Source organism: Pezoporus flaviventris, unplaced genomic scaffold, assembly GCF_033815535.1.
Source record: "Pezoporus flaviventris isolate CSIRO_AGI_PZ_B2104156 unplaced genomic scaffold, CSIRO_AGI_Pfla_v1 ptg000078l, whole genome shotgun sequence".
Taxonomy (NCBI): domain Eukaryota; kingdom Metazoa; phylum Chordata; class Aves; order Psittaciformes; family Psittacidae; genus Pezoporus; species Pezoporus flaviventris.
The window spans coordinates 13,824,069-13,844,767 of NW_026892626.1; the positions used below are offsets into that span (position 1 = coordinate 13,824,069).

The 20,699-nt window shown below is 49.1% G+C and overlaps 1 long non-coding RNA gene across 1 annotated transcript; it reads left to right on the forward strand.

Annotated features, from left to right (window-relative positions):
* The first annotated feature begins 15,682 nt into the window (after positions 1 to 15,682).
* On the forward strand, positions 15,683 to 18,569 carry LOC133279631 (uncharacterized). The gene is made up of 3 exons (XR_009746932.1): positions 15,683 to 16,556; positions 17,105 to 17,402; positions 18,208 to 18,569. It is a non-coding gene; the product is annotated as an uncharacterized LOC133279631 (long non-coding RNA).
* Positions 18,570 to 20,699: the final 2,130 nt, after the last annotated feature.

The following is a 20,699-nucleotide window of genomic DNA, read 5'->3' on the forward strand; positions in this document are numbered from 1 at the left end:
ACTCTTACTGTGCATGATACAGCCCAGCCCAAGTGTTTTCAGCACCTCGCAGCACCCTTGGAACAGAGCCAGGCTTCGAGCACCAGGCAGTGAGGGGCTTCCTGTTCCAGAGCATCGCTGAAGCTTAATGCACCCATAACCATCTCCAGCAGGATTTTTCCTCTATGGTGGCACTCTGGAACATTATCTTAACTGAGGGGCAAAACTCTTGCTAAGGATGGAGGTGCTTGAGATGCTGTACTTTGATTCACCTCCTCTGTACATCCAGTTGCACACTGCAGTGCGATGCAGAGACACACGCGGCTCCCTCCAACCCACACCTGAGCAGTGCCAGTCAAGTCGCAGGCAGCTCACTGTCATTAGAAATGCTGAACATAATCACCAAATTTAATGCCTTTATCATTGCTCAATGGATCAGTGAACAGAGGAACTAAAAGAAAGACAATTAGAAGCCTCAGTCTCAGCTAAAATTTTTTCCATTGCCTTGCTTTTGTCTAAAGAGTTATTCATTCCTTAATTGTGAAATGCAATTTTGTTTGGAGGCTTTGTTATATTTGTTTTGTCGTGTGGCTAATGCAGTTATTTGCTGCACACGGCCTCTTTTCTCCCACTCAGCCTGTTTAATGGAATTCTTCAGCAGCTTTGATTTAAAACCATTTTGGTTTAGTGACCAGGACATTTCTGGAAGGGGGAATCAGATTGTTTCCTGGATTTCTGAGCCATATTTTGCTCAGCAAGATTCATTTCTTTAAATGCATGTTTCTGTGGAGGCTTTTAGCCCAGCAATTCTGTCTCCAGTGAAGACAAATCTCAGCAAGAAACAGCATCCCCTTTCCCCAACACCCCATCCTGAGTTGAGAGACAGGGTCCCATACTCAAACCCTCCTCCCACTCTTAATGAGAAAAACCCTAGAAGTGACCCCATCTGAGCCCTTCCTCCCCTGCACACATGTTCCCATGGAAGGTGCAGAATCTTAGACTGTCCCAGACTTTTCCTTCCCATGGAGGATGCCCAAACGAGAGCTGGTGCCAGCTCAGCCCTGCTGAGGCTTTGGGTGCTCTGGATGCTTTCCTGCCCCTTGGAAATGGCTGTGCACCAGGCAGACCCACAGGATCTGGTTTTGGTACGTCATAAACCACACCTGAAAGTTGTTTTTTCCACTTTAAGTGTTTAACTAGAAGGCCTCCTACAGCTCCAGAGCCCTGCTGAGCCTGGATGGCAATGCAGGGAGTGAGTAAATTGCCCTTTTAGCACGTTTTCTCCGACAAGAGGATTTTCAGTCTCAGCCCCCCCTCCACATGAAATCCAGAGAGAAGGAAGACTGATTTAAAACCAATCACTAACACTTACACACAGCCCCTTATTCGAGCATCCCTCCCTATCTAAGCTTCGTCTTAGACTATTGAATCAATCCTGTCTCCACTGTCGCCTTTCCTAAGTAACAAACCAAATCAGATGATGGCACGGTCTCCTCTAATTGACTGAGCTGCACAAGCGTATCCATGTCTCAGGATGTGGGCATCAACTGTGCTATGCTGGGGGAGACAAAGCATGCAAAGATATCAATAAATCCCAGGATGAGGGAGGGAGGAAGCAGGACCAGACCTGGGTACCAAGGTCTGACACTCACCAGTTTGGGAACCTCTATAGGGGGTTATAGCTTTTTATGGGCACGCAGGTTCGGGTATGTGAAAATTGGGTGTCTCCTTCATGGCAAGATCACGAAGTTTGCATCAGAGATGATCCATCAGAGCATGACTCAGCCTGCATTTGGCTCCACATGAGGAACAGGTCAGCTTGCCTTTTGGATGCATCTGTTTCCCTGAAAACACAGCTATTTGTCTGGCTTTAAAAGATATGTTCACCACAAAGCCACAGTTTTCGTTATTTTTCTGCTGAATGAAATTTCCATCCCAATTCTGTCGGGCTTACTAAAAACACCTCCATCCTCTGTCTACAGAGGATTGCAGACGTTTCTCCCCAGAGCCAGCACTACAGCTCCCTATACTCATGTTATTTCCAAGGTGGACAAACCAGAGCTATTTCCACACCAGGCACATCCTGGGCTCCAGCAGTGCGGTCATTGGGAGACCCCCATCACCTTTTCACTCCCCACCACTTGTGCAGGTGATGTGGTCATTAATCACTTCCATCCTTACCCTGTCCATGGCCATGGAGGTGAAACCTGCAGCATCAACAGTTGGCAGCTGATGTATGGGTTGAGGCATTCCACCAGCAAGTGCTGGTGGTCTCTCCTGCTTTGCCAAGCCACCTACGTGGAGTTTCCTTCACGAGTCATTCCAAAATTGGCAAGACTGAGGGCCCTCGGTCCTGCCTTCAAACAGAACATCATTAACAGTTAAAACACAAACCCTGGTTCCTCTCACCCCTACCTCTTGCATGGCTCTCCTGCCATCCCCATGCCCCAGGTCCCTCTTGTCCCTTCCCTTTCATCTTCTGATGATGGGCTTCCAAGCTCCTGAGCATGTCCTGTAGACATGCCTATTAATAAGTGTCTTCAGAAAGAAGAGAAGAGGGGGTAAGGAGAAGACATAATGAGGAGGAGGAGAAGCTAAACAGAACAGGCGTCTTCATAAATCAGTTTATCCAGCAGAACCCAAATTATGCAGCAACTGCTGTGGTCATGAAACCCAGGGGCAGTCAGGCCCCCTGCTCCTGGTGTCCCTTGGAGGGAGCTGTGATGAATAGGACTGGTGGTGAGGAGCGCCAATGCAGAGCTGCCCATCACCATGCTGGCAGGGCTGGGCAGAGACTGGGGCTGTCCATGGGCTGACTTTAGGAGAAGGGTGAGGGACCAGGGTGTGAGCATACCCACGTCAGGAGGCATGGGAATCATGGTTCAAAGCAGATCTACCCTGTGGGGCAGAGTAAGGGGCTTTAACCCTTGTGGGGATGTGCTCTTCATAAGTGAGAATTGCTTGCCTGTCTGTGAGGAGTGGTACTTAATACCCTCCAAAAGGCAGTGCTGCCTTCTGGGACGAAAGGAACAAAATACTGCCTGCTTGGTGCTTGATAAGCTTCTCCCCTTTCTGCAGAGGTGTGTGCATCATCTTGCCCCATCACCCCGACTTGGATGAAGCTCATCACAGTGAAGCCCTGGCAAAGACAAATCCCAACCCTAGCAGGAGCCACAGGCTTCCAACCAAGCCTGGCTCTGTAAAGCCCTTAAAACCCAATCCCCGCTGCCCCAGCCAGCTCAGCCCACGCCACACTTGGAGCGGGAGCTCCTGGTCCTGGCACAGGGTCCTGGGGTGATTTAAAGTCTCGACTCCACGAGGCGCCGCTGGAGAAGTGAAATCACCGACTCGTGTGTCCGGGCTGGGAACAGGTGTGTGAAAACCAGCACCCAGGCACCCGCTCCAGCAGCGTTGTTTTTGCCTTGCGCGCCATAAATCAGCGTGCTAATCTTTCACTGTCCGGAGAGATCTCTCACTGGGAGGGTGATGAATTGCCCTCCAGCCCCTGACAGCTGCTGGGAAATCACTCACAGCCCGAGACAAACCTCTAAATCTGACATTATAGAGTGTTGAAAGGAAGAATGTCTGTTTTTATAACCTACCTCAGTTATAATAAATATTTAAAATCCACATTAACATCCTCTTATAGTTACAATCTGTCCTCTATGGAACAGTGTCCAACTTAGATTTAATTAGCAACTGAACCTTTCCAGTCCAAGCTCCTATTTAGGCTGAAGATCCAAATCTCCAGTGAAATGCCTCTGTTTTCTTAAACTACCTGCACTGTAATAAATATTAGCCATGTCGCCATGCAGCTCTGTTGGAGACAGTGCTCTTTTTGTCTTCTCAAAGGCTAACATTTAATTTAAACGATAGGGTCTTTCCAGACTCCGGGGGGGAATTTCTTTCCTGCTCTCTGGAAACTTTGCCATACTTCACGTCCAAGTGCTGGCGAATTCCTTTGGCACCAGGAGGACACAAGACTGGAAACACCTCGATGCAGGTATGAAGTGATGAAAAGAAACTCCAGGCACAACAGCTCTGGCTTTTAGCTGTGGACCTGTGCTAGAAACATGAAGCAGAGACATCCCCTTCTGTTGAACCGTGGAGAATGCGGGAGCTGGATCCCAAACTCCTGCAACTGGCTTCAATTGGAGAGAGGGAATAAAAAATACCTGTCTGGAAGTTTTTGCATGTTCACTCTGCTCTCACCTGCATTTGCAGGTTGCCTTGTTGTCTCATTTATTACTTCACACCAATTGTTTTCCAGAAGGCAGCATTCATCCAAGGAAGCTGTGAATGCTCCATCCCTGACAGTGTTCAAGGCCAGGTTGGATGGAGTCTTGGATGACATGGTTTAGTGTGTGGTGTCCCTGCCCATAGCAGGGAGGTTGGAACTAGATGATCTTAAAGCCCTTTTCAACCCTAACCAGTCTGTGATTCTATGATTCTTGCTTCTCCCCTCTGTCCTCTCCAGTGTTTCAACAGGGCTTAAAAAGAAATATCACAGGAATAAACACAGACAGAGGTTGTTGGAAAGAACAAAGCTTCCTTCATCTCCATTAACTCAAAACCCTACATCTGTCCATTTTAAATGGTGGTGGTTTCCTCCCTGTCCTGTCTGTCTGCTGCTGCCATATGACTATGTCAGCCCATGGCAGGGGAGAAATCAGCCTGACCCACATGTTTGCAACCTCCCCAGCTTCAGAGGTGCCCTGGAGCTGCTCCACCAGCCCATTAGGTGCCCTATTGCAGGTGGGCTCAGCATCAGCCTGGACTGGGCTCCAGGGCCAAGGCTGGGGAGGGTGTTGCTAAAGAGCCTGAAGGTGGCAGCCACCCTGCCAGCATCCTCCTTTGGGGCTGTGGTTAATAGGAAACGGGTCAGGAGGCTTCAGGCAGGAAGGGGAGGCAGGCCAGCTGTGGTCTGCACACATGCTTCCCTTTGGTTTCGAATCTGGGCGCCCTGCATCCAGCCCAGCTGCTGCTTGAATCAATAGCAGTGTATCAATCAAGGCATCCCAGAGGAAACCCGCTGCTCACGCAGAAATAAGCAGGCATTTTCCTTCTGTATGTCACAGAAAGCCATGGATGTCTCCTGGCATTGTCTGAGCTAAGGGTAAATGGGATGCTGCATCTTCAGCTGCACCATCGGAGAGTGGGTTATGGAAACTAGAGTGTATATTATATGTGCTGAATATAAATAAATACGCAGACACAGCTTGGCCTGTGTTAAACAGACAGACATGGATTTCTGTTCCATTTCCAACTCTCCAAATGATGGCAGATGCCCAAAAGAGTATGCAGCTTTTAAAAGAGCATCCTCCAAGTCCTAATATTCTGACTCCTGTGTGTATGTGTTCCACTGGGAGCTTAATCTGGATGGCTCCAGCAAACACAGTCTTCATGAAAGCAAACCCACGGGCATCCTGGTGGCACTTGGATGGTTTGATGCCTTGATTAGGAGCTTCTTATCTCTGGTCTTGCAAAGTGCATTGGATTTCCCTTTGCCTTTTCCTGTCAAGTTTTCCCTTTTCCTTTCCAGTTTGTCTCTGGTTGTACCAAAATAAAGCCTTTGGGAAGAGGCATAGCAGATCTTCAGCAGGCAGCTTGGGTGAGTCTCAGCTCTAGTTGGGGGCTGGTAAGCCATTGTTAAATCATTGCTCTCCTGCCCTCCTCCAAGGCCAGCAGGAGATGAAAGGGTGGCCTGTGCGGCTCCTCACACACCATCCCAGTAACAGCAGAGCCGGCTTTGTACCTCCCCTCACCCCAAACCACTCCTGCACTGGCATCTGTTTGCATAAGCCGCCTGCTGTGAATCTTGCTTGGGTTTGTGGAGACAGCATCACCCCCCTTGGGAAACAGCCAGTGTGTTTTACCAGGAAACCCGCTGTTTTACAAAGGGTTTACAACCAGTGTGTCCTACCTGTGAGAAAAGTTACATTCTCGGGCATTCAAGGTTTGTTTTTTGATTATGTGGGAAGTGGTGTGAATGGAAGTCACAGGGTCCTTGAGGGAGAGAGGTAACATGAATCCTCAGCAGCTTTCTTAACCTTTGCTTTTGCAGATGTTTTTGGCTTTGCACAAGGAGCTCCCAGGAAGCATCAGATGCAGAGCACATGGGAAGAGAGATGCTAAGACATCCACGCTCACTCAGCGCCTGCACAGTGCTGAGATGGCAAAGACATTAGGGTCTCCATCCTCTGCCTGCCCGAAGGAGCGAAGAAGGGATGCTCAGCATTTCTGGGGTGAGAAGGGAATCAGGTCTGGAGGAAACTTCTCTCAAGGCTGCAGGGTTAGCCTGTAGGAAGAGGATTTTCCAGCTCTTCCTAGGCACTAAACTGCTATTTCATACAATGTCTGAGGATAATCCCAGTCCTCCCTGGCCAGTGCCAGAGAGCAAGCAGAAAGCAGCAGCCTCCCACAGCAATAGCACACATGGTGCATAGACCTTTGTCACACACATACCAATGGGTGGATGGGAAAACAGAGTCCTCCTGGAGAAGGTAAGGTAGACTAAAAGACCATATCCAGGTAGCCTCAGCTCCAACTAAGCTGCTGTGCTGAGTGTTCTTTTGCCATGCCCAGCCCAGAGACCCCTAAGAACGGCTGCTTGGAGCCACATGTCAGATGTACCCACCATTGTTCACTGAGGAGAGATGAGGTTTTAGGTTGAGCTCAAGTCCCCAGGCCACATTTAAAATTCCTTAAGATGGCAGATGTGAACAGTTAGACCCCCAAAAGAAATAGGTTCTTCAACATCCCCTCTACATCCTTGCCCACCTCTCTGCTCCTGCAATTGGTATTATACAGAAAGATGGACTAGATCAATTCATGATCTCTTCTACCCTCACCCATCACCTGTGGCAGCCCAGGTTGGAACTAAAACAACAAAAAAGAAGGAAAATCAGCGTTCCTGACAGAAGCAGCACTGCTCCAGATTCTTACGAGCCAGTCTGGTCCAAACCCAGACCCACCTCAAAAAGAGGTTGGTCCCCACGGTGGCGGGTGTCTGGGAGGCTGAAGCCAAAATACCAGGTGACAATGGGTGAGCAGGTGACAGAAGCCCACGGGGATGAGGTGCAGCTCTGAAACTGCTAGAAGCTGCTTGCAATTTTATGTCTGAAAGCCTCTTACGGACAGTCGGTGGCTGGCTCATTGTGAACACTGGTGCTCAGTTCCTTTATATACAGCTATTCCCCGCAGATTGCATCAACCGAGCTGCTTGCCAGCAGGACGTAGCTCTGTCCCGTCATTAATCAACGTCATGCTTCGAGAGAAACGCTGAGTTCATTCTCATGTGTCTCCTCAGACCTCTGGGGACTGGGTTGTCTCTAGCCGAGGCTGGTAGTCACCTGGAACAGTTTTCCAGCCCCCCTAAGCAGCAGGAGTGTCCATTAACTACCACGGATCGGTGCGGACGGTTTGTAAACTCCGGATACATACGGAGGGGCCCGGGTGCTTATTGGCTGATGCTTTCCGCTCTCAGAAATGGGTCATTTAAACAGAAAACTGTAAAGTGTTCATGCCTCTGAATGCAGGGAAACTATCAAAACAAGCTCCCGTCTCCATGCCACAGACCCGGCATTCAAACAGAGACTCCGGGCATGTTGTACGGGAATGAACCAAGTGCTCCCAGCAGATTCCTTTCCTTTTTCTGGTGTTTCACACAATAAACATTTCAATGCTCTGGCGCGAGAGCAGACCTACCCCAATTACTAGGACAGCTTGTTTTGTTTGGAGTAATAGTTAAGGGTCCCATCCTGCATCCCCAGAGCCAGTGAGAAAACCCTCCTTGCCCCCAGTGGGTCTGAATCCAAGAGAGCTCCACGGTACATTAGAGACACAACTGTTACTGGGAGGGTATTTTGCTTTTCCTTATGGAAGCAAAGCCAGTTCAAGCAAGTTCTGCCATGGCTCCACCTCCACAAAGGTGGAGACATCCTGGCTCCCCAATGAAATGTAAGTCAGATGCTGGCATCACCAAACGATGCTGCTATAGGCTGCTCTGTGACCACAGGCCACCATGGTTGCATGGTCTCCTACAGCTGATTGACCTTTTGTCCATGTCACTTGGACATCTGCTTGCCAGAGAGCAGTACTGCAGTCCCTAGGGCCTCCGAAATCTCAGCTCTGCAGGGCTACATCTCAGAAAGGTGGAGAGGATTCATAAAGAGACTGGAAACCTTTAAAATCTGGAATGCACAGCAAGAGATTTAGTAAATGAGATCTGAATAAAATCAGCTCACCAATTGTTACATTCAGTATGGGCATTATGCTCTACATAACAATAGAAGGGCTATTTCTGAAGGACCACAATCCCAAAGAGTGAAAAATTCTTGGAGGGCTTGGAAAGAGGAATTAGGCAGTTATAGCTGCCCTGAACCTAGACATGCTGTTCAAGCAGGTACAGAGAGAGCCCTTCTGTGAATAGCCTCTGTGTCATTCAAACTCCAGGGCTACGCAAACTCTACCTCTGCCTTGCCTGAAGGCTCCAGTGAAGCCCATCAGCTCACTCATTTACCTTGTTAAATGCCATCTGTGCGTTATCAACCGTGTGTCACATCCAGTTATTCCAACCAGCTCCATCACCGTGCTCATCAAAGGTACATCTATATCTGAATATTCACGAGTAAGATGAAGCCCATCTGCCCGTACTGCCATTATATAGCTTGTCAAGGTGGCTCCTGTAGTGTGCCACCTTCATGGGGCTGATTTTATCCTCCGAAATATCTAGAATTACCCCTGAGCCATCTGATCCACCTTGTTATGGTCTTTAGAAGGAAGCACTACTTTAAGACGAACGGTGTCGAAAGAGCAAATACATCTCTGGTCTCTAAGTGTCTCAGTGTAAAGAGACTTCAGAATGTTCCTCCTTCCCTTTCAGCTTTGAGAATATCTCAGAGGTACACAAAATGTACCCCTTGAAAGATCCCAGACTGTGGCGTGAAAATAATCTATCATTGAGCATCAACCTGACCCCATTCTGGTTCCAGATCTGCACCTGGATTTACAAAACAGAGAGCATGAAGACATGGTATATCTAAAAATTGACAGATACCTTCACAACCTGCTAAAAAGAGTATTGTTGGTGGCCTCTTGTGTCTCCAAGCAGGTTTATCGCTACCATGGGGTTCACCTTGCATCAGGCAAGAGCACAGCTCCCCAGCAGTCTTCAAATTCTCCAAAATCTACCTTTGAAAATGGACAGGCAAGCGTATTTTTAAAAGGAAAAAATGTACAGCAAAATAATTAAAAATTAATTAAAGTATTTCCACTTTTCCCGATGTTTTAACTTTGTTTTTCAGGCAAGAACTTTTTGTCAAAATTTGCCCCAAAGCCCTGAGTGTTTCTGAATGCCCTCCAACAACATTCTTTCCTGAGTCTATTATTCCTAGCAAAATACATGTCTCTGCAGAGATTAAATGAATAGCAGGACCTGGCTGGTTCCTACCACCAGTGCTGAGCAGGGAAGAAGCGGAGATCCCAATGTGAAAAGCCTCTTATGGGCCTTACCTGGAGGCAACCACATTTCTTTGCTTTGGCACGTGAACTTTGGGTTTAACATAAAACTCCCTTGTAGCAGTGGCCTGAGCAAATGCCAGATGCGGGATTTAATCTGTGCACAGCCTCCACCTTCTGGCCCTTGGCAGGATGAGCTGGTCATCAGTGCTGCTCCTAAAAATGCCTGAAAGGATGAAACCATAATGTCCTAAACTGGCATAAACTCTATCGCATGCAGACTCTGGAGCCATTTCTGCTTATTCCCCATTGCAAAGCAATTCTCCCACTGGTCTGGCTTGCAGCTCGCTGCTCTCTCCTTTCACCATGTGTATTTTTGCATGGGATGGGAGCTGCTGGGTGCTCCGGCACCCCTGGGAGTGAGCATCCTCCCATCACCTCCCTGCTGGCACCGTACTGGATGATGGTGTGTTGATGAACCCTGACTCTGCAGGGCGGGTGGCCTCAGGCAAGCAGGAAAGGGGCAGGGAGCAATGGCTTGGATGCGTCCTGAAGCCCATTGCCTGTCCAGGCAGGGCAAACCCAGTGGCTCCACGTGCTTCCATGCTGTTGGTGCCAGTGAAGAGACAGGTCTGAGGGCTGTGGTCCCCCGCTTGAGCTGTCAGTCTTTCTGTCCGCCTGGATCCCCCTGCCTTTGTGTACCTTTCCTTGCGAGCGGCAATTTCTGACAGCTAATATTTCACAGAAACCCGAGCCAGCTCTTTCCCTCCCTCCTTTTCCCCCCTCTCTCTCTCTTCTGTTTATGAAGCTGAGGGTAAGTGTTTAATTAGTTGCCTAATTGCCTGGGTAATTGGTAGACATACTCAGCTCTCCAAGTAATCAGTCTGAACAGGCCTTGAAAATATCTGGCCCAATATTCATTAGTGCAGTTAAATCGTTAAACAGTTACTGTGTTTGGTTCCTGACAAAGCCCCGACAGTGGCTGCGTTGGCTGCACGGCTGTGGGGGACCCTGCACCCCATGGAACACACTGCTGGAGGGGGCGAGGGGCTGATGGAGGGGAAATCCTCCCAACAAATGCAAAGGGCAGTGCAAGTGTGAGGTCTGCTCCCTTTGCAGGGGATGCTGGTGGTGGGTGGAGATGCTGCCTTTCCCTGCTTGTCCTCTTGCTCCAGCCTCCCATTTCCCCATGTCAGTGGTGCCGGTCCCTGCTGTGTGCAGGCAGCAGCCCCTTCTCCCTCCTTGACCACCATGGGTTTGGAAGCCGGTTTTGCCATTAGTCTGAGCATCAACGTTAATATTGTCTTGGTGGGCTGCCCTGACTGGAATAACTCATTAAAAGGGCCTTGGTCCAGCTCAGTGCAAAGGCACCGTCCTGCCAAGTGCTGCCAACACACTGCCTGCCCATCCATTTATCTGTCCATCCTGCCTCCTCCCCATAGAGGGGGTTAGCACTCGTAAGGACCCCAAGCCTTGAAGGAGTCTCCAAACGACTCCTTTTCCCCACAAGTCAAGCTAACAGCAACTTCAGCCTCATAGGAAATTCCATGTGCAAATTCCTGCCCAGCCATCCAAGAGGCCACGCTGCAGAGAGGAGGAAGGCACTGATGTGCCTGGCTTTTGAGGCAAAAGATTTGAGACTTGAGCAAAGCAAGAGGGGGAACCAGCTTCCTTCTACTGGCTGTTTAGCTTCCTGTAGTGCATTTTTGGGGAAGCATATAGTGACACGGAAGATCCAACAAAAAAGCAAGTGAAATGCAGCTGAAGCGTGGTGCAGCTGGACAGGACTGTAGGCCAGGGAGCTCTCAGCGTGCTCCCAGATCACTCCGAAACACGTGAAATAGCTGAGCCCCTAAACACTACACCCAGCTCAGCTGGTAGTCAAGCAGGATATATGACCTCGAAGTTATTTCTAGCAGTGATTCACGGAATAAGCATCAGGAATCAGACCCTCATTAAAAGGATGCTTGGCTGCAGACCTTTCTGCAATTAAGTGCAGAGGGGATGGGAGCCGGTGCTGCCTTCCCAGTCAGACCTCTCTGGCCAACATACCCCTGCTTCCCATCAGTGCTGCTAGAACACTGTCCAGCAGCTCCACGTGCTTCATTTTCCACTGAGCTTGCTTATCCCTCTTGCCAGTGCTATTTTGAGTTCACCTGCTTGGGATGCGAGTCCATGAACTTATTGCTCCTTAACAACTCCTAAAGCTCCTCAGAAACCCTCTGTGGGACAACCCAAAGAAGGGACTGAGGTCCCTAGCAGTGGCAGGGGAGGAGATGACAGCATCCAGGCGAGTAAATTCCTAATCAGATCCTGCACCTTGGTTTTTGCCAGGCAAGCAGTTGGGTTCCTGGCAAACAGGTCTTCGACCTGAAAATGAGGACAGGATATGCTCTGCCAGACCCCAGGGCAGCCTGTTGGCCCCATGCAGGCAATGCCAAGTTATCAAGCTTCCCTCCGCAGAAGGCAGGGCAGGATTTGGGGCAGGGCAAGAGGGAAATTGGAGGAAGGCACAAAAAAGTCCAGGAAGGGAAAGGGGAAAAGAAAGCAAAAGGAAAAGAAGTGAGAATTCGGGTGTGAGATTTGACCCAGGGGTGAAGGGGAAATCGGAGATGGTGAGTGAAAAGGGAAGGAACGCTAGGGAGAACAGAGAAGACTTTTGCTCCTGTGAAGGAGACATTGACAACTGGAGAAGGAAACTTGAGATGGTAACATAAGGATTTAGGGGAAGGTAAAATACCCTCACATGCAGGAAAGCCAGGAGATGTGCATATAATGCAGTGTGCCATGGGTGTTCTGTAACCCCAAAGCCCCAGGAGAGCTGGCAGACAGCATCTTGGAGTCATTGTACCTGTTGGAGCAGCCAGGTAAGAGCCATGTGCTTTGGCAGCATGCAGGGGCACCTTCTTCCTGTGCTCTTCCCCCTTCATTCATGTGGCTTTTGGGATTTCCAGCAGAACATCCCCTCCCTTTTGGGGAGGTTGGATGACAGCTTCTTGATACCCTCTCTGCTAGGAAAGGGGATGAGTCCCTGCCCAGGGGAAGATTCTGGGACACTGGGGAGCACCAGGCAGGCCCCACTGAGCCTCCTGGGGAAAAGGAAGAGTGCAGGGGGAGGAATGTCAGAGGTGACTAAGAAATAGGTCTCAATCCATTACTCTGTTGGGCAGCCCTTTCGAGTCACTGACTGGCTTTGTTCTCCCCAACATCTGTAAGAGATTATGGATGCCTTCCTAGCTGAGGACATGGACGGGATCTATAAATACTATGAGCTGGGGGTTGCTGCTGTCAGAGGAGAGCTCTGCCTGGGTGGCCCGGAGGCCAAAGCAGGCTGTCTCCCTAGCTGGGAGCCATGACCAGTGCAAGATGGTGATGCCACAGGCAGGGTTTTCCGAGGGCTGTGCCGATGCATGGCCAGGGGCAGCTGGAAATGTGGTCAGGAATGGGAGCACAGGGCTGGGGGGTCTGCAGCACCAGCCCCAGCACTGATACCTGCTCCTTGCTGGCCTTGAGCAGCTCATATCCTTTACATCTAAAACCAGGGGACAAGGGTTATTCAGTGGTTTTGGGTTCTTTTTTGAAAAGGGCCTCAAATAGCCATTCCCTGTAAAGATGAGATAATACATGCCCAGGTACCGTGGTGATGGGCACCATTTAAAGAACATAAACAAAGCAGAGATGTTAATGCTCCATCCTCCCAACTTCCCTGTGTCAACACCACTCCCCCAAGACCATCCATTCCTGACACCATCCCAGGTTCCTGCTCTCAATGTTGTGAGGCTTTGTGCAGTTTACACAGGGCTAACGCTGTCCTGCAGGACCTGAATTCTCCAGTGGCTAATTGCTTGAGCATGTCTTTGTTCACTCAGCTTTCCCCACCAAAAAAGGGATCCTGATTTTATAAGCTGTTAGAAGCCTGAAGATCCAGCTCTACACTAACATATTGTTAGACACAATTATCCCCTTTCTGACAAAGGATTCCTGATTAGGGCTGTTGCATATTCATCCGTAGACTGCGCCAAGCCTGGCTTTGTTTTTCAAGGTCGACGATTGCATTTCTTTGGATTCAATTCCCATCCTAGACATAGATTACAAGGCAGGAGAGGAGGAGGCAGCTGAGGTTGCTGGAAGCATTGAATCCTCCTGGTATTGCTCAAAACACCCACCAGATGTATGTCAGACACACCATGTGAACCAGACATCCTCACAGCCTTTGGTTGGGTCAGCCAAGCAGCCTCAAAACTGACCCAGGCTGCAGGTCTGACATGATGAGATCAAAGAGTGGGGAACCCTTAAATATCCCTGGGGCAGAAAGGTGGGTGCTGGGCAGGGTTCTCAACCCAAACCACGCTTCCAGCAGTCAAGACTTCACGAACTCCTGTTTCACATCCTCCCTGGGGTCCCTGTCCTGTTTGCTGCAGTGGGAGAAGGGATAAAGGGGGTACATAGCCAGGAGGGAATATTTCACAGAGGAACTTCAGCTGCTGTCCCCTGCTGATTCCTCCACTTAAAAAAAAAAAAGAAAAAAAAAGGAAGAAAAGGAAAAAAATAATTACTTCTCAGCCTCTAACCTTTCCAGCAAGTGACTTTGTAATAAATAATCCACATGTCTCTCCAGTGCAATCCATCAGCAGAAGCGCCTAATTACTTTAGATTCACTTTGAAAACCCTTCCAGTGCCACTTTCAGATAAATAAAAAATTAACATGGATCTAAAGCAGTAACCTGGAGAGAGTTTCCCCACTCTCCCTCAGTCCTCTCCGCATTTGGGATGATGTCTGGAAGGCTTCATGGCCAAAGACGCTTCCCCCTATAGTGCTGACAGGCAAGCTTGGATTGCAGTTCATGGCACAAGGGAAATCAGCTGTGGAGTGTCCATGGGGACACTCTCCTCCAGACATGCAGATGCTTGGAGAAATAGTTGGAGACAGACCCAGTGCAACCGCTGTGTATAAAGACTTTGCTTTTCTTAATACCTTTCTTTGGGAAGTTCCTGTTATTTGTTTCTAAAAGTCCATTTGGGAGGATGCGCTCTCTTCTGCATCACCTCTTTCTCTCTCATTCCCAAGATTACAGCACCCAAAGGCTTACCTAAAAGCTGGCTGAGATGACTTGCCCCTCCTTATACCCCAGTTCACCCCTACCAAGGCTAAGGGGCACCTGCTGTGTGATTTCTTCAGTGGAAGAAAGCACTGTGCTCCCACTCAGCATGCCGGGCACGCTGCAACACAAAGGCTGCAACAGAGGAGACAGGGGTCAGTTGAGAAATTATTTCTGTAATGGGTCTGTCCTCTAGCAGAGACAGGAGGAATTCCCAGTCTTCCTTGCCTGTTTCCAGCTGCTGTGTCTATATCAGTTGTGGTGGGGATGGATGAGCGCATGAACACAAATGGAGTGTTCATTGCGAGGGTGTAGCTCGGTGCCATACCCAGAAATGTTTGAAATGGAGCTGGGCACCAATGGGCAGCACTTCTGGGGAGATTCTTAGGAAGTGAGTAGCATAACACTGAGCAAGCCAGTGACATGCTCGTGTTAAGGATGGTGGGTACAGAAGACTGTCTCCAAAGCAACCCTAGTCATCCCCTGCCATGCAGGGATGTGCTTTAATGGAGCTATTACCAAAGCAAATGGGGTCTTGCTGTAGGACTGTTAGAATAGGGATTGTTAGCCAGATGAATTTCATTACGGTGGACGTGAACTTGTTATGAAAGATCAAGCCAGAAACAAAAAAGGATGTTCAAGGCATCCTGCTGCAGTTATCCTTAAGGGAACTAATAGTGAGAGGAGGAAATATGCTCAATCATGTGGTGGAATGAAAAGGGATAGAAACTATGGATGCTCACAGCTGTCAGAGACATAGGGGTGATCCCCTACCCTCCTGGAGAGGTATCAAGGAAGCAAGGGACAGACAGCTTGGCTTGGGGGTACTGGAGGGTACAGGGTGCTGGGGATGCGTTATGGGGTCCCACGTGTTCCTGCACGTTCTTGATTTGTTGGTGCAAATTACTTGCAAACTGCACCTATTTGTCACAGAAGCCACTAGCCCACATGTAGGTGATCGAGATCATGGTGGGACAGACACTTCCACTGGCAGCCCAGATTGCTATTGGACACAGTCTCTGCAAAGAGTTTTTGTTTAGAAGTAAGAAATACTTCTTTCTTGCTATTCCAGCAATAAAATTAATATCAAAAGCCTACTTGCATTTCATTTTGCAAAGAGTCAGAACAACAGATGAAGGTTGGAGCTTTCTAAAAAGACTTTGTTCACCTCTTCTTCATCTTTATACCCCACTTCTCCATTCCCTTCTTTCTCTTCTCCTCCCACCTCTGTGCTTAGGGCCCTGGGCAATACCTGACAAGCATTCAGAAACTAAGCCCCTACAAAAAAGCAGCAAAATTAAGTATCTGAGAAAAGCAGGCCCAGAACCAATAAGGTCTGATTTCACTGTAGGTTACCTCAGCCAAGGCAGTGCTGTGTCAGGGGAGGAAGATGCTTGAAAAACCTCCACAGGAGAATTAATTAAATGAATTTCACTCTGCCAATTGTTTGTTATTTTTGCTGACCTCACCAAGTGGATTAATATTTAATTAGCCTTTAGGAGAAGTGGAAAGCACTTATTAACCTGTTATGTCAATCTGTCAGGCCTGGGGTCTCAGGACAGGCGCTGTTACCACGAAACAATAGAAACATCAAGGTCTGGTTTTCTCTATCTCGGCTGTTTTCTCCATTGTAAAGTGGCTTTTTTAGGGGGGACACACAAGGAGGGGACCCTCTATGTCTAACTGAAGGATGTCTAAAATGAGTGCCCAAATCTAGTTGTATTTCAGTGGCCAGGGCAAGAGCTAAGGAAGCCATATGTGATGTCCCAGGCACAGGTGGGAAGCACATATGGATATATGATCCCCTTGGAGGTATTTTAGAGCTCAGGCTAGATCTCATCTGCTGTGATGCTGATAACTAATGAAAGGTTTGGGCTTCCTTCATTTTTTCTTGTTTAAAAACACTGCTTCCTTTTTATTGTGTTCACGGTTATCATAGTTCAAGCTCTAAACTTGGTGTCAGAATCTAGTCATCAGTGGGGAGATGTGTTGGGGCTCTGCAAGATACAGAGGTCCTAGGTGAGTGTCCATTAAAGAAAAGCTCTAAACCAGAAAACAGGATGAACACAGATGGCAGAACAAGAAGCCCATCCCCACCAGTAACAAAGACCAGAAGGTCCCTGGCCAGCATCTGAGTTCAGGGAAAGCTGGTGAGATTCACCCTGGGATAACTACCATGTCTGCTTGCCACAAGGCTGGGTCTGGCCCAAAAGAAATAAAACCTCAAGCACAATTGAACCCTTAGGAAATACCATCAGCAAAACAGTGAGATGAATGCTGTGTACAAGTTAGAGAAACTGGGAGGAGCTTGAAGAGACATAGTGGCTAAAGTGCTAAAGTGGAACAGTATCTTCTTTGATAGAAATTCTCACAGATGCTGGGCATGGCCACTAGCTGACGTAGTAAGTTACTGCTCAGAGAGGAGCCAAAGCAAGGTGTCTTCTCCAAACCACTCGAAATCGTGATGGTCCTGAGCATCACAAACCGCTGGAGATCTGCACTTTGACTTCAGCTTAGCGAGTCAAAACTTAACCTCAGGTTAAAAGAACTCACTGGGCCTCTCTCAGGGTATTCCACACTCCACCAGCACACCCAACTAGCATCCACACCCTGGTTTTGCCATCTAACAAGGCCATGGGAGAGATGCCAACCACCACAAGAGCCAACTTTCCATCACAGGTAGAAAGCTTCAGCAGACAGCAAAAATGACAAACCCTATTCAGGAAAATACAGGGCTGGCAGTGGGCATGGGCTCGTGAGTCCCTTTCAGTCCCTGCATGCAGGAGGTGAAACCAGCAAGCAGAGGCAGGAGCAGGAGCGTTTGGAGGCAAGCCCTGAGCATGCAGCTTCGCACCGGCTGCCAAGGTGGGTCATGCTCCCCTCCCTGCAATCTGTGCTGCTCTCAAAGGCTCTGCCTGAGCCTGGTCACCTCCTGCAGCCTCGCTCCCACAGGGCAGGGATGCTGGCCACAACGCTATCCTGCCTACACCGGGTGCTGATACTGCTGCTCTGTGACAGGCCGTATCATTTATTATTATTATTATTATTTTTTAAAATTAAAATCCTCCTGAGCTTTATTAAATAGGGATGCTGATAGGTAATTAAATCGCAACTTAATTAAATCTGCCTGCTCAATCCAACCGCGGCACGCTGGCTACTCTGCAATCCCTGTGAGAGGTGCTGTCGGTGGAGAATGGCAACATGAATTAAACAGCATCACGGTCAGCACTGCCACCTCCCAGCCAGGCACAGCCAGGAATGGGACCAATGGGTTTCTCTGACCATAGAGCAACAGGAGAAGGTGGGGAGACCCCACAGGGGACCTGACCTGACTTCGTAAGAGTTTTTTTGGGTACGGACTGACTCTCTCCAGCGTGGCAGGACCAAACCAGGGCACTGGAGGCGTTGGAGGATTCATAACTAACTAACTGCTTTGGCACAACATGATAGCATTGGACACCCTGGGGCTTGGTGATGAGGGCCTGAGGCCATGCTGGTGGTTGACGTCACCGAGCTCATTTGCATATAGAAGCCCATTGTCTGTTTTCATGGTTTCCCAGGAATGTTTGCTGTCCCGTGTGGCAACAGCCCCAGGGTTGCCCGCACTCCAGGAGCAACTGTGGACATGTGAGGAGGCAAGAGAGGCAGCTCTGTGGTTTCCCTATCCCAGGAGCTGAACGAGCACCTCCACACCTTCCACGTGTCCTGCGGCATAGCTGGTGCAGCGTCTCCATCTCCAAGTGACCTCAGTGGCCATGCTGCGAAGGGAAGGGCAGAAGAACAGGCCCCCCAAGCAAGTCCGGTTCCAGCTCCCCACCAGGGACTGGCGGGAGGAGCGTGAGTGGGAGAGGAGGGAGGCTGCTGCCACCCAGCTCTTAGCGCCAGCCGATCCATTGACTGGTTCCCTGTGCGACGGGGTGGAGTATGGACAGATCGTCAAGGATAGCCAGCCACCTCTCAGCCAGAAATGGGGCAGACTTCTGCGTTATCTGTGTGGACGCAACAAGGAGAGGGTGACCTGTGAAAAGAAGATGCCCCGTTCCTTTTGCAGAGCCTGTTTATCCTGTCTTTTCTTTCTGTTGCCTAAGTTTTTTAATGCATCTAATTTCACGTTTTCTTAAAAGGAGCTCATTTTATTTGTCACATGACGTGAATAGACACTTTCTTTGCCTATACTGAAAACCTGTTCTTGTAGTACCCGCTGCATTTATCTGTTAAATAACCAATTAAAAAATTTCTGAGCCTAAAGCCTGGTTAAATGAATCTTTAAAATGAGCATGATGGGAAGTTGGTGGCAGCTCATCTACTGAGAGCAGAGCTTTTACAACGGCACTGAGGGAGGTGCTGGGAGAACAAAGTGTCGGGATGGTTTTAAAGGGAGTTGTTTTGTGAAAGTCAGCCTTCAGGAGCGTCTGGTCTTTTTTGTGGCAATTCAGTCACTGTCATATTCAAAACCACAATTCTAGAATGGCACTCTCTTCTTTCGAATCATTTGCAGGTCTGTCATTGGGGAACTGGTCATTTTAAGCAACGGTTCTGTGTTGATGTGTGACTGCCAAAACAGTGGAGAAATGGCTATTTAATGGAGTAAGAATCCCCCTGCACCTCGAATCCTGTGCTCAGTTCTGGGTCCCTCACTGCAAGAGGGACATTGAGGTGCTGGAGCGGGGCCAGAGAAGGGCAATGGAGCTGGTGCAGGGCCTGGAGCACAAGTGTGATGGGGAACAGCTGAGGGACCTGGGGGGGATTAGTCTGGAGAAGAGGAGGCTCAGGGGGGACTTTATGTCTCTCTACAACTGCCTGATGGGAGCATGGAGCCAGGAGGTGGCTGGTCTCTTTTTCCCTAGTAACCAGTGACAGGACAAGAGGTAAAGGCCTCAACCTGTGCCAGGGGAGGTTTAGGCTGGATATTAGGAAACATTTCCTCACCAAAAGGGTGCTCAGGTATTGGAACAGGCTGCCCAGGGCAGTGCTGGAATCACCGGCCCTGGAAGCATTCAGAAACAGTGTAAACAAGGCCCTCAGTGACATGGTTTAGTGGTGGCCTTAGCAGTGCTGGGGTAACGGTTGGACTTGATGATCTTAAAAGGTCTTTTCAACCCAGCTGATGCTATGATTCTATGAAACAGAGGGCAGGCAGGGAAGGGCTTCTGACGGATGACAATGCTAGAACACGGTTCTGTCACCAGCTGCCTCATACCGGGTGCCTTTTATTTGTTTCCTGAGAGTTTCAGCTCCTAGAGACAGCACACTGAAGGAAGTATTTTTGTGGGCAAGAAAGTTTAAAGCTTTTTTAGTCAGGAGGGTGAAGTCTTCAGACTTTTGAAACAAAAGCAAAGAAACCCAGTGTGTGTCTACAAAGCCTTTCTGCAAGTACCAGAAGACTGGAAGTCGTGAGCTGAGAGACTGGTGCTGCTGAATCAAGTCAGCAAGGGGAGAGTCCCCGTGGGACAGATGACCCAACCTGCACAGCCATACCCAGACAGATAGAACAGAGAAAATATATAGGTCCTTCCAGAGGTAAATGGGAGAGTGAATACCCAGAGCCTGGGTCCCCATGGCTACAGAGAGAAAACTTTGTTCTCCATACCACCTTGATACCCTCCAGCCTTCTTTGCCAGATCTGTCCCTATGCCCATCTCAGATGAGCCCTTTTATACCATGCTAGAGGTTATTCCTTCACCCTGCCCACAGGGTAAAGTAGCCACTACTTTACAGTAGTGGGTTTTAACTCTCCTGCAGCCATTGCATCCTTACAGTCCCACAAAAACCCTCGGGCTCTGCTCTGGCCATGGACCCCGACAATGGAGGCAGCATGATTTCAAAGAAGGTCTCACAACCACTGGGGTTCCCCCAGATTTTCAGCCTGGGATCCAGGTACTTGAGCACCCTCCAGGTCCTCTGCAATCCCCCAGGAGGTGAAAGAAGAAAACCTCAAAAACAAACCCCCCAAAATCCCAAAGGGCAGCAGCATCTAATGGAAAACAAAACCCCAAAGAGATGGACAAGAGATGGACGGGCTACAGGGAGCCTTTCCAAGGGCGACTTTCATGCAGTAATCTTGAGAGATCAAATTCCTAATCTGCTTCCACCTCAGAGACGGAGGAGTGGAAGTCCAACCGGGATTAATGTTTAATGCTTGAGTTAGCAGGTGATGCCTTG